The sequence below is a fragment of the Malaclemys terrapin genome, chromosome 6 (genome assembly GCF_027887155.1).
Source record: "Malaclemys terrapin pileata isolate rMalTer1 chromosome 6, rMalTer1.hap1, whole genome shotgun sequence".
Classification (NCBI taxonomy): Eukaryota; Metazoa; Chordata; order Testudines; family Emydidae; genus Malaclemys; species Malaclemys terrapin.
This window is the reverse complement of record NC_071510.1, coordinates 62,751,776-62,761,570: the sequence shown is the minus strand read 5'-3', so window position 1 is coordinate 62,761,570 and position 9,795 is coordinate 62,751,776. Positions and strand designations below refer to the sequence as shown.

General features: G+C 50.8%; 1 long non-coding RNA gene across 1 annotated transcript; it reads left to right on the top strand.

Moving 5' to 3' along the window:
- The first annotated feature begins 349 nt into the window (after positions 1-349).
- LOC128839684 (uncharacterized) lies at positions 350-8,348 on the top strand. Its single transcript, XR_008445501.1, has 4 exons — positions 350-459; positions 616-681; positions 782-869; positions 7,802-8,348. It is a non-coding gene; the product is annotated as an uncharacterized LOC128839684 (long non-coding RNA).
- The last annotated feature ends 1,447 nt before the right edge of the window (positions 8,349-9,795 follow it).

Genomic DNA, 9,795 nt, shown 5'->3' with positions numbered 1-9,795 from the left:
GCTGTCACCAGTTCTGAATTTGGTCTCAGTGTCCATTTGCTCAATGGTGTGGACCAGATCATACAACCTAGCCCTTATAGGTTGCCTAGCGTTGTTAGTATGATGTCAGTTTGGCATTTACTATGGAATAGTTTCAGTTTGTCACCACTGCGGCATGTTGTCCTCAAGGGTGCAATGACCTCACCACAGCAATAACAGTTTTGTGCTCATATATAGTGGGGGAAAGGAACACTTTAAACGTGCCTTGCCCATTCGAAGGGAGCATATGCATATTTGGTATTTGCTACAGCTGATTTCTGAAAAGTCATGCCCACTTTTTCCATGCCCTGAACGAACCATAAGCCGTCACTGAGCACTTCATTATGCCTTCCCTGGTCCCCATCTGCTCATAACTGGAACGTGGGCCATAGGGTAGCACCTTTCTTAGTGTAACAGGCACTCAGTTTTGAGATGGGGGGGGTAAGTGCACCTTCTTTGTCAAAAAGCAAGACGTGCAACAGAGGAATTCATGCACCATTAGGTCTCAAGCTCGGATATTTGCCTGGATTAATAAGTCATATGTGTCTGGTTCCTATTGCCTGATTATTTGATATGACTCTGATTTCATTCCTCTAGCAAGAAATACAAGGACCGTGAACCAGCCGATTACCACATAAGCCCTGGGTGGAGGCTAAACTGCAAGTAAGTGGTTCATTGCCTTTGTGCTGGGTTTTTGCAAGGGGAAGAATTTTCCTCATAGTTCTTAGTGGTTGATTTGTTACCTGCTTCTGATGTTTTACAGAAATGTAGGGCTGGAAGGGGGCTGGAGAGATTTTCAAGTCCAAACCCCCCGCTACACTCCTCCCTGCCCCACCCCAAAGCAGCACCAAGTAAGTCTAGACCAGCCCTGACCCCTGTTTGTCAAACCTGTTCTTAAAAACTTCCAGTGCTTGGGCTTCCACAACCACTCTTTGAAGCCCATTCAAGAACTTAACTACACTTACAGTTAGCTTTTTTCCTAATATCTAATCTAATTTTTCACCTTTTAGGTTATAGTGCTCTGTGGAATAAGAGGCTAAAATGTATCAGTTTAGAAGTCTATTTGTTACCCCCTGAAAAAGACTTAGCTTTTCTTCCTGATGTATGCAGGACTTTTGCAATCAAAACTTTGATTATCTTATCAAATGATGCAATATTACCAGTTCTGCTGGCTCAATAATACATTTTAATGGTTTGTTTATGTGCATGGGATGGCCCCCCAAACTGCACACAACTTCATCTTTACTATTGAATGTATAAATAAATAGAGAGCGACCAAATGCCTTTACTTGTGTTAGGCTTTATTTTGCAATGTAGCTGTAGGCCATGGCATGTTGTTGTTTCTGCACTTCACTTAGCTGATTATTTGCCTTTTGTATTTAAAGAGAAAAAAAGTTGTTAAAATGCCTGGCTAGATTCTGCTACTGTAATTCAGGGGACCAAGAATAAAAGGTCTGTTGCAAATGGGTTACAGAGGCACATGCAACCCGCACTCCGGGGATGGGCACAATACCAAGTACTGCAGTCCCCACAATGGGTTAGAAGTCTGGAGAGCAGATGTAGTGAGGGTGACCAAGGGGTATACATTCACCAAGCAGTCTTGGCTGGTTAGAGTCCGGTGGAGCCTTGCCTGCAATTTAAAGTTGACTGACTTGTTGAAACATCTAAGAGAATAGCAGTTCTAGCACTGCCTGCCATCCATGCCCCAGGGATGAATGTCTCTTCAGTTACAACGCCCCAAGACTGATGCTCTTTTGCAATCTTCCTATGTGAGCAAAGGCAAATGAAGCCAATATGTTTTACATGAAGAGTGACAGAAATATTATGTTCACCAACTTACATGCAACAATCCGAAAAAGACTAATGCAAACCCAATCCCCTCCCTGTTTCCTTTGTTAGGACCACATCTTCAGCTGATGTACGTTGACATAGTTCCACAAACTTCAACTGATATCAGCTCAGAATCTGGTCTGTAGGGCCTGACCTCAAATCCACAGAAGTCAGCTCAATGACTTCCATTGTCTTCCTTGGGCTTTGCATCAGGCCCTTAACTTGGAGGGCTATAAAAATTGTGAGGAATGTTGAACCAAAATTTAACCGCTTCAGTTAGCCTTAGCCTTCACTCCCTAAGCCTTAATTTAGAGCTTTGAGCTATTGATCCATTGAACTGATCATTTTAGTCATGTCTCTTTTTTACTATCCCTTAGATTTTGAATAATATTCCTGTTCTCTCTCTCTCTCTCTCTCTCTCAATTCCCGTCAACTTCTACACCAACTGCCTTTGCTTTTCAAGCTCTTACTTGGGAACTTGAGTCCTTGGAGTTTTGCAGCGCTGATATCACTTTCCATGGAGAGAAAGCAGTGGGGAAGACCTAACAAGCTGTAACTCCCCTAGGAAAAGTAGCGACATGGACTCCAAAACAAAACTAATCTCAAATAACAGGAGAAGGAAAAAGCATTCGTGCTAATTAGGGGCCTTGAATTGCAGGATAAAACAATCACATTAGAAAATGTTTTTGTGACTTGAGACAGTATAAAAAGAATGTCAAGCTGTTTGCAGATTATAAGCAGCAGCTGTAGAGTGAAGGAAAGAAAAAGGGTCTCTGACTACCACTGCCACTTGCATATTGCCAGGCATAATCTTCTGGTAGCAGATACTGAATAATTCCCAGTGTCAACAATTTAAATATTAAAACCAGTTTCATCATGGCAGCTTGTACAAGCTCAGCAGCCTGTCTGTTTACATGCAGCTAGCTTTTTCACAGCTATCAACTTTTTTGTTACTAAACCTCAGAGAAAGGTGGGTTTCTCCCATAACAACAGAGCAACCGATTAAGAGAGGGTTGTCTGAAGGGTGATAAATATAGTATAGGTTTTCAAACCAGTCATGTACATGTTGGCATTTGCTTACAAAGCAGCTGATCTTGAAACACAAGAGTACATATCATTCATACATGTCCTGTATGGGGCCTTTAAAGACCAATTTGAAAAATGTTGTACATCTGTTTCCAATTAATAACAGAGTAAGCTATCACATAACATCAAGTTAGGGCTTGTGTTACTATTAACAGAAGGGACAGGAGAGTTCCTAGCTTAACAGATGAAGCCATGGCGTTTCACCTCTGGAATCTATGTACTGCACATTCATATGCTAAAGTACCATACACAATTTACATTTTCTAGCAGCAGTTCTTTAGGAGTTACTGAGGCCTGGTCTATACTACACAGTTACATTGACGCAAGGCAGCTTACGTTGACTTGGTAGGCAGGTGCACAACTCTCAAATTGGTCTCCCATTTTTAAGCGCCTCATTAAGCAGACTTACTGTACGTCCACACTACCTGCTGGATGGCTGGGTAGCGATTGATCTATCGGGGATCGATTTCTCGCATATCCTCTAGACGCGATAAATTGATCCCTGAACACGCTCCCCATCGACTCCGGAACTCCACCAGGGTGAGAGGCGGAAGCGGAGTTCACGGGGGAGCCATGGCCGTCGATCCCGCGCCATGAGGATGGGAGGTAAGTCGATCTAAGATACGTCGACTTCAGCTACGCTATTCTCGTTGCTGAAGTTGCGTATCTTAGATCGATTTCCTCCCCCCCCCCCCCCGGTGTAGACTAGGCCCATGGTAACACAACCTTCCTGAGCAGCGTAGAGCCTTGGTTGATGTACTTAGGGTCACCATAAGTAACACATTATCTACACTTGCACTGCGTTGACCTAACTGTCCTTGAGCATCTGTCTCACAATGCCCACACTGACTGCGCTGGTCACCATTGTGAACTGCACTGTCCAGGGGTCACAGAGACCAGAAGATGCCCACACACACACCCTATAAAGTCCTGTAGATCTTTCAATGCCTTCTCCTGGTTGTCCGGCTTGGCAAGCACACACAACAGCACATTGTTGAGTGCAACTGCCCAGCTGACCATGGTGTAGACAGGAGAGATTGGATCTCCTGGACCTGTGGAGGGAAGAGGTTGTGTAGGCACATCTCTGAACCAGCTGTACAAACAGCATCTACAAGCAGATTGCTCAGGGGTTGCCCCTTCTCCTGCAACCCCCTGAGGAACCAGCAGCAGCGCCATGTGCAAGCCAAGGAGCTGCAGCAGGCATACCAAAGGACAAAGGAGGCCAACAATCAAGCTGGTCTGAGCCACAGACCTGGCACTTTTACAAAGAGCTGCATGCCATTTTTGACAGAGACACCCCACCCCCATACTTGAGACACAGGCCCCTGCCATGGACAGCAAGGAGGAGGAGGGACAGACAACTAGGGGATCCAGCTGCGCAGTGGGCCAGGACGTGTTTTTAACTCAACTGCAGTTTGGCAAGTTCCACCAGTTAAGCATGGGTGAGCCTGATGCAGGAGAGGGAATTTCGCGGGAGTAGAGGGTAGATTAATTTTCAGTTAGAGGTGTGGCCCCCACAAAATAGCGGACACATCTTTTGTCTTTTCATTAAATGTACTCACACTAGAAGAGGTAGTGGTCCAATTAAGAGAAGTTGAGTTGCTGTCTGCTTTCCATTGCCCTCTAGAGTTAGGAATCCTCTGCCCAAGGTGTCTAGGGAGGGCTGCCTTATTTCTTCCTCTGCCGTAGGACACTTTCCCACACCACTAACCTCATCAGGCACCATTGCAGTACACAAGCTAGCAGCATACAGGCCTGGGCAGCCAGCAGTAGGTGGCCTCTCTCTGCCTTTGTTACCCTCAGGAGTGAGATACCAGCTAAAATCACCACAGCATGTGGAAAACTATGCAAGTGTTCAGTGCCTGGACAGTCCTGGGTTTACAATGGCGCCAGTGGCTCCATAGAGCCGGGCCCATGCTCAGAAGGGGCCCTAGCCTGCTCTGCTTGCACTGTGCCGTGAGCCCTTGCCAGCCCCCCCCGCGCCCCAACTCCACCCACCACTTGCTCCTCTTGGTCTGCCCACCAGCCGGTTGAGGGCTCCTCTCCACCCGCTAACCTCACCCTCCAACTTCTTGCCAGCAAGTTAAAGAAGTATGGGCTGGATGAATGGACTATAAGGTGGATAGAAAGCTGACTAGATTGTTGGGCTCAACGGCCCCATGTCTAGTTGGCAGCTGGTATAAAGCGGAGTGCCCCAGGGGTTGTTCCTGGGCTGTGTTCCAGCTAATTTTCCCCACCCATCTGCAGAATTAATTTTGTTATGTGCACCAATATAGAGGCGATATGTGAGGTTTGCGGTGCAGGGGTGTGAGGACTCCAGCTAGGGGTGTGGGCTCTGGGGGTGGGGCTGGGGATGAGGTGGTGCGGGAGGAGGCTCTGGGGCTAAGGAACGGAGAGAGGACCCCCCCCCCCCAGACCTCCCCCCAGCTCTCTTGCCCCGCAGCAATACCTGGGCTGTGAGGGAGAGGTGCCTTTCCCTACAGCAGCAGCTCTGGGGTTGGGGCTGCAGGATAGGTGCCCCTTCCTTGGCCCCGGCAGCTCCAGGCCGGGGCTGGATTCAGGCTTGGGGAGGAGTGCTCCAGCTGTGCCTGGGGCCACGCCGCCTGGGACTGGGGCTGGGCCGCGCCGCCCTGGGCACGCCTGGGTTCAGGCTGGGCCGCTCCGGCCGCACGTGGGTCCACGCCACCCTGGCTGCACCTGGCTCTGGGTTGGGCCAGGCCGCTCTGTTCATGCTTGGGTCTGCACTGCCCCGAGCCGCACCTGGGTCCGGGCTGGGCCGAGCTGCTCCTGGCTCCAGGCCATGGGGCTGGGGGAGAGGCACCCCTCTCCCGGCTGGTCCCCAGCCACAGCAGGTCCCCAGGTAGGCTCCCTGGGCAGGTTCCCTGAGCACCTGCGTGGCGCTAAACAGGCTGCTGCGTGGCTGCGCAGCTTACCGGGAACTTAAGTCGTGGGGTCAGTTTTGTTCAACATCTTCATTAATGATCTGGATGATGGGGTGGATTGTACCCTCAGCAAGTTTGCGGATGACACTAACCTGGGGAGGTAGGGGTGAGGTAGATGCGCTGGAGGGTAGGGATAGGGTCCAGAGTGTCCTAGACAAATTGGAGAATTGGGCCAAAAGAAATCTGATGAGGCTCGACAAGTCCAAAGTCCTGCACTTAGGATGAAAAAATCCCATGCACCACTCCAGGCTGGGGACCGACTGGTTAAGCAGCAGGTTCTGCAGAACAGGACCTGGGCATTACAGTGGATGAGCAGCTGGCTATGAGTCAAGAAGACTAATGGCATATTGGGCTGCATTAGTAGGGGCATTGCCAGCAGATTGAGGGATGTGATCATTCCCCTCTATTTGACACTGGTGATGCCACATCTGGAGTAGTGTGTCCAGTTTTGGTTTCCCCCCCCCCCCACCATCACTGAAAATTGAAGAGAGTCCAGCAAAGGGCAATGAAAACGATTAGGGGGCTGGGGCACATGACTTATGAGGAGATTCTAAGGGATCTGGGGTTATTTAGTCTGCAGAAGAGAAGAGTTGGGGGGGATTTGATATCAGCCTTCAACTACCTGAAGGGGGTTCCAAAGAGGATGGAGCTAGGCTGTTCTCAGTGGCAGCAGATGATGGAGCAATGTCTCAAGTTGCAGTGCGGGAGGTCTAGGTTGAATATTAGGAAAAACTATTCCACTAGGAGGGTGGTGAAGCACTGGAATGGGTTACCTAGGGAGGTGGTGGAATCTCCATCCACAGAGGTTTTTAAGGCCCGGCTTGACAAAGCCCTGGCTGGGACAATTTAGTTGGGGTTGGTCCTGCTTTGAGGAGGGGGTTGGACTAGCTGACCTCCTGAGATCTCTTCCAACTCTCATCTTCTATGATTCTCTCTGCCCCCTGGCCAGATCCCCAGTGCACCTCCAGCTCCGGGCAGTCTCTGTTTCCCACCACCTGTGCGACCCCTCCTGTCTCCCTGGAGCTGATCTGCCTGGGACTGGTGCAGAAGCCGGCCAATCTCAGCCAGTTGATGGGGGGCAGTGTGGGAGGGAGGGGCTTGGCTGGGCCCCTCCAGGCAAGTGGGTCCTGAGGGAGTCTGGCTGGGGCAGGCTCTGGCCTGGCTGATCATGCCACTCCTGGGGAGCTGGAGTGATTCTCTGCCCCACGAACAGCCCTGGCTGCACTAGCAGCTCAACCTGGCAGACACAGTCGCCTCCCAGCAGGGCCAATGAGTGCAGCCGGGAGGCAGGGCATGGGGGAGTGGGCCTCTGGGGACCCTGGGGGCGGGTGCTGGGCTATGAGGGAGCGGGGAAGATCTGTGTGTTGGGGCTCTGGGGAGTGGGGATTCTGGGCAGTTATGGGGCTGTGGGCAGGGGGACAGGGGTGGTGGTGTGCAGGGTGCTGTGCATTTGTGGTAGAGTTCGGGGTCCTGGATCCACAGGGGCTCTGGCCATAGGAAATCGGGGGGGGCGGAACATGGCCACTGCCGGTTTGTAAATAGTGCCCTCGCACTGGGCTGGACGGAGTGGGGCTACCCCTGCCATGCCATGCCATACCCCTGGCCAGCCACTCGCTCTGTGGGCCGCCCCCCCCCCCTGCACCATGCTCCATTGCCCCCATAGGGGCCCACAAAAGGTTAATCTGGCCCTGCCTCTACTAGAATCATGCAACCGATCAATTCCTTCTTTATTTCCTCAACCGCAGACAGGCCTGACTCACCGTGGCTAATGCTGGGACTGGTGCCGTGTTTCAGCAGTCCCAAGCAGAAGTGAGAATGGAGTGCTTAAAACTAGAGCGGAGCAAGGAGAGCGAGTTTGGCATCCTAAATTTCACTGTCTGTAATGCATATGCTGACACTGGTACCTATGTGGTTTTTATCTTCAGCTGCTGCCACCCCAGCCTCCAGGGTTTCCCCCTCCACACCCGTGGAACCCCTGAGCCAGATAAGGAGGAGGAAGAAGGGGATGCCGAGTTCAAAGAGATCCTGCAAACCAGTGGTGCATCAGACCATGAGCATGGGACCTGGAGGGTGCCTACTGCAGACAGCCCAACAAAAGAAAGACCAGAGAGGAGAAAGGCCCAGCAGGAAAATGAGATGATGCACCAGGACATAATGGGGCTGCTTAGGCAGTTGGTGGTGCTGCAGGTTCAACAATTCCAGGTTCACCTCCCTCTGAAGCCCATTGAGAACTTAATATTGGGCCCTTCCTAACTACTCCCCCCCAATACTCTCTGTGGCAGTGGGGTCGCTACACTACCCCTTCCACTCCCCCCCAGGGGACATTACACATACTTACAGCTTCACATACACTGACCCGGGAAGGCCCACAGCTGGTGTAGGTGAAAAATAAAATGAAATAAATTGAGAATAAAACTTACAAAGTTTTTAATGTATTTGTGTTAGAGTTGCATGGGGGTTTTTTACACTGATTTTGTTACAGAATAAAAATTCTATTATTTGGAACATGAATTCATCTTTATTAGTTCACAGCAGATGCTGCCAGGTACTCAGCAGTCCTAAAAGAAACCAATTTTCCTTTTACTGCACAGTGTCACACAACCCATAGGACCATTCACAAACAAAATTAATAGGTACATTGACAATGTTATATTCCTACATGTACAGCAATCACCACATGATTCCTGCTAGGCCACAAAAGAGCAGGGCCAGGTAGAGCACACTACTATGGTTCACTGTTAAAATGGTCTTTCAAAACCTCCCTCAGCTCTATAGCTCTACGTTGAGCCTTGTATCTGTCTGGTCAAATTCAGCAGAAAGGCACTCCACCTCCACCCTGGTGGAAATTTTTCCCCCTTTGTGTCACAGATATCATGCAGGACATGGCATGCAGCTCTAATCATTGGGTCTCAGTGAGAAAAATATCCCAATCTTGTGAGTAGAGATTCATGGCCCTGCATACTTGTATCACAATGGCCTCTGTGGTGAATTTCCCAACTCCGAATTGATTCCTGACTCACCATAATCTGGCATTGCAAGTTTCCAGAATGTGATCGTCACTCGCTTCTCCACTGTCAGTGCAGCTCTGGTTTTGGTGTCCCTTGGCTGGAGGAAACTCCATGCACAGATCCAGGAATGTGACCTGGAGCATCCATAAGTTCTGCAGCCACTGCTTGTCATCCCAAACCTGCATTACAATGCAATCCCACCGGTCAATGCTTGGGTCTTGGGCCCAGAAAGGACACTCCACTATCTGCAGCTGTTCCGAGACTGCCACCAACACCATTGAATTGGTTCCCTCTATAGCTGACAACAATCTCGCCTCCAAGAACTCATCATGTTCTCCACTCATTGGGTTCTTCTTGTGGCTCTGCAAATACTCCAGGATAGGGTTGCCAACTGTCTAATCACACAAACCCCAAAACCCTTGCCCTGCCCCTTCGCCGAGGCTCCGCCCCACTCGCTCTCCCCACCCTCACTCACTTTCACCGGGCTGGGGCAGGAGGGGGTGAGGGGTAGCTCCCAGGGTGTTGGAGGGGGTGCAGACTGTGGGCTGGGACTGAGGGGTTCAGAGTGTGGAAGGGGGCTCTGGGCTGAGCCTGGAGGAGGAGGTTGGAGTGTGGGGTGCAAGCTCTGGGAGGGTGTTTGGGTGCAGGATGGAGCTCAGGGCTGGGGCAGGGAGCTGGGGTGTAGGAGGGGTGAGGGGTGGCTCCCGGGCGGTGGCACAGCGGGGCTAAGGCAGGCTCCCTGTCTGCCCTGGCCCCACTGTCAGAAGCGGCCTACTTATCCATGCAGCCCCTGGGGGGGGCGGGGCTCTGCATGTTGTCTCCGCCCGCAGACACCATCCTGGGAGCTCCCGTTGGCCACAGTTCCCGGCCAATAGAAGCTGCGGAGTTGGCGCTCAGGGCAAGGGCAGTGC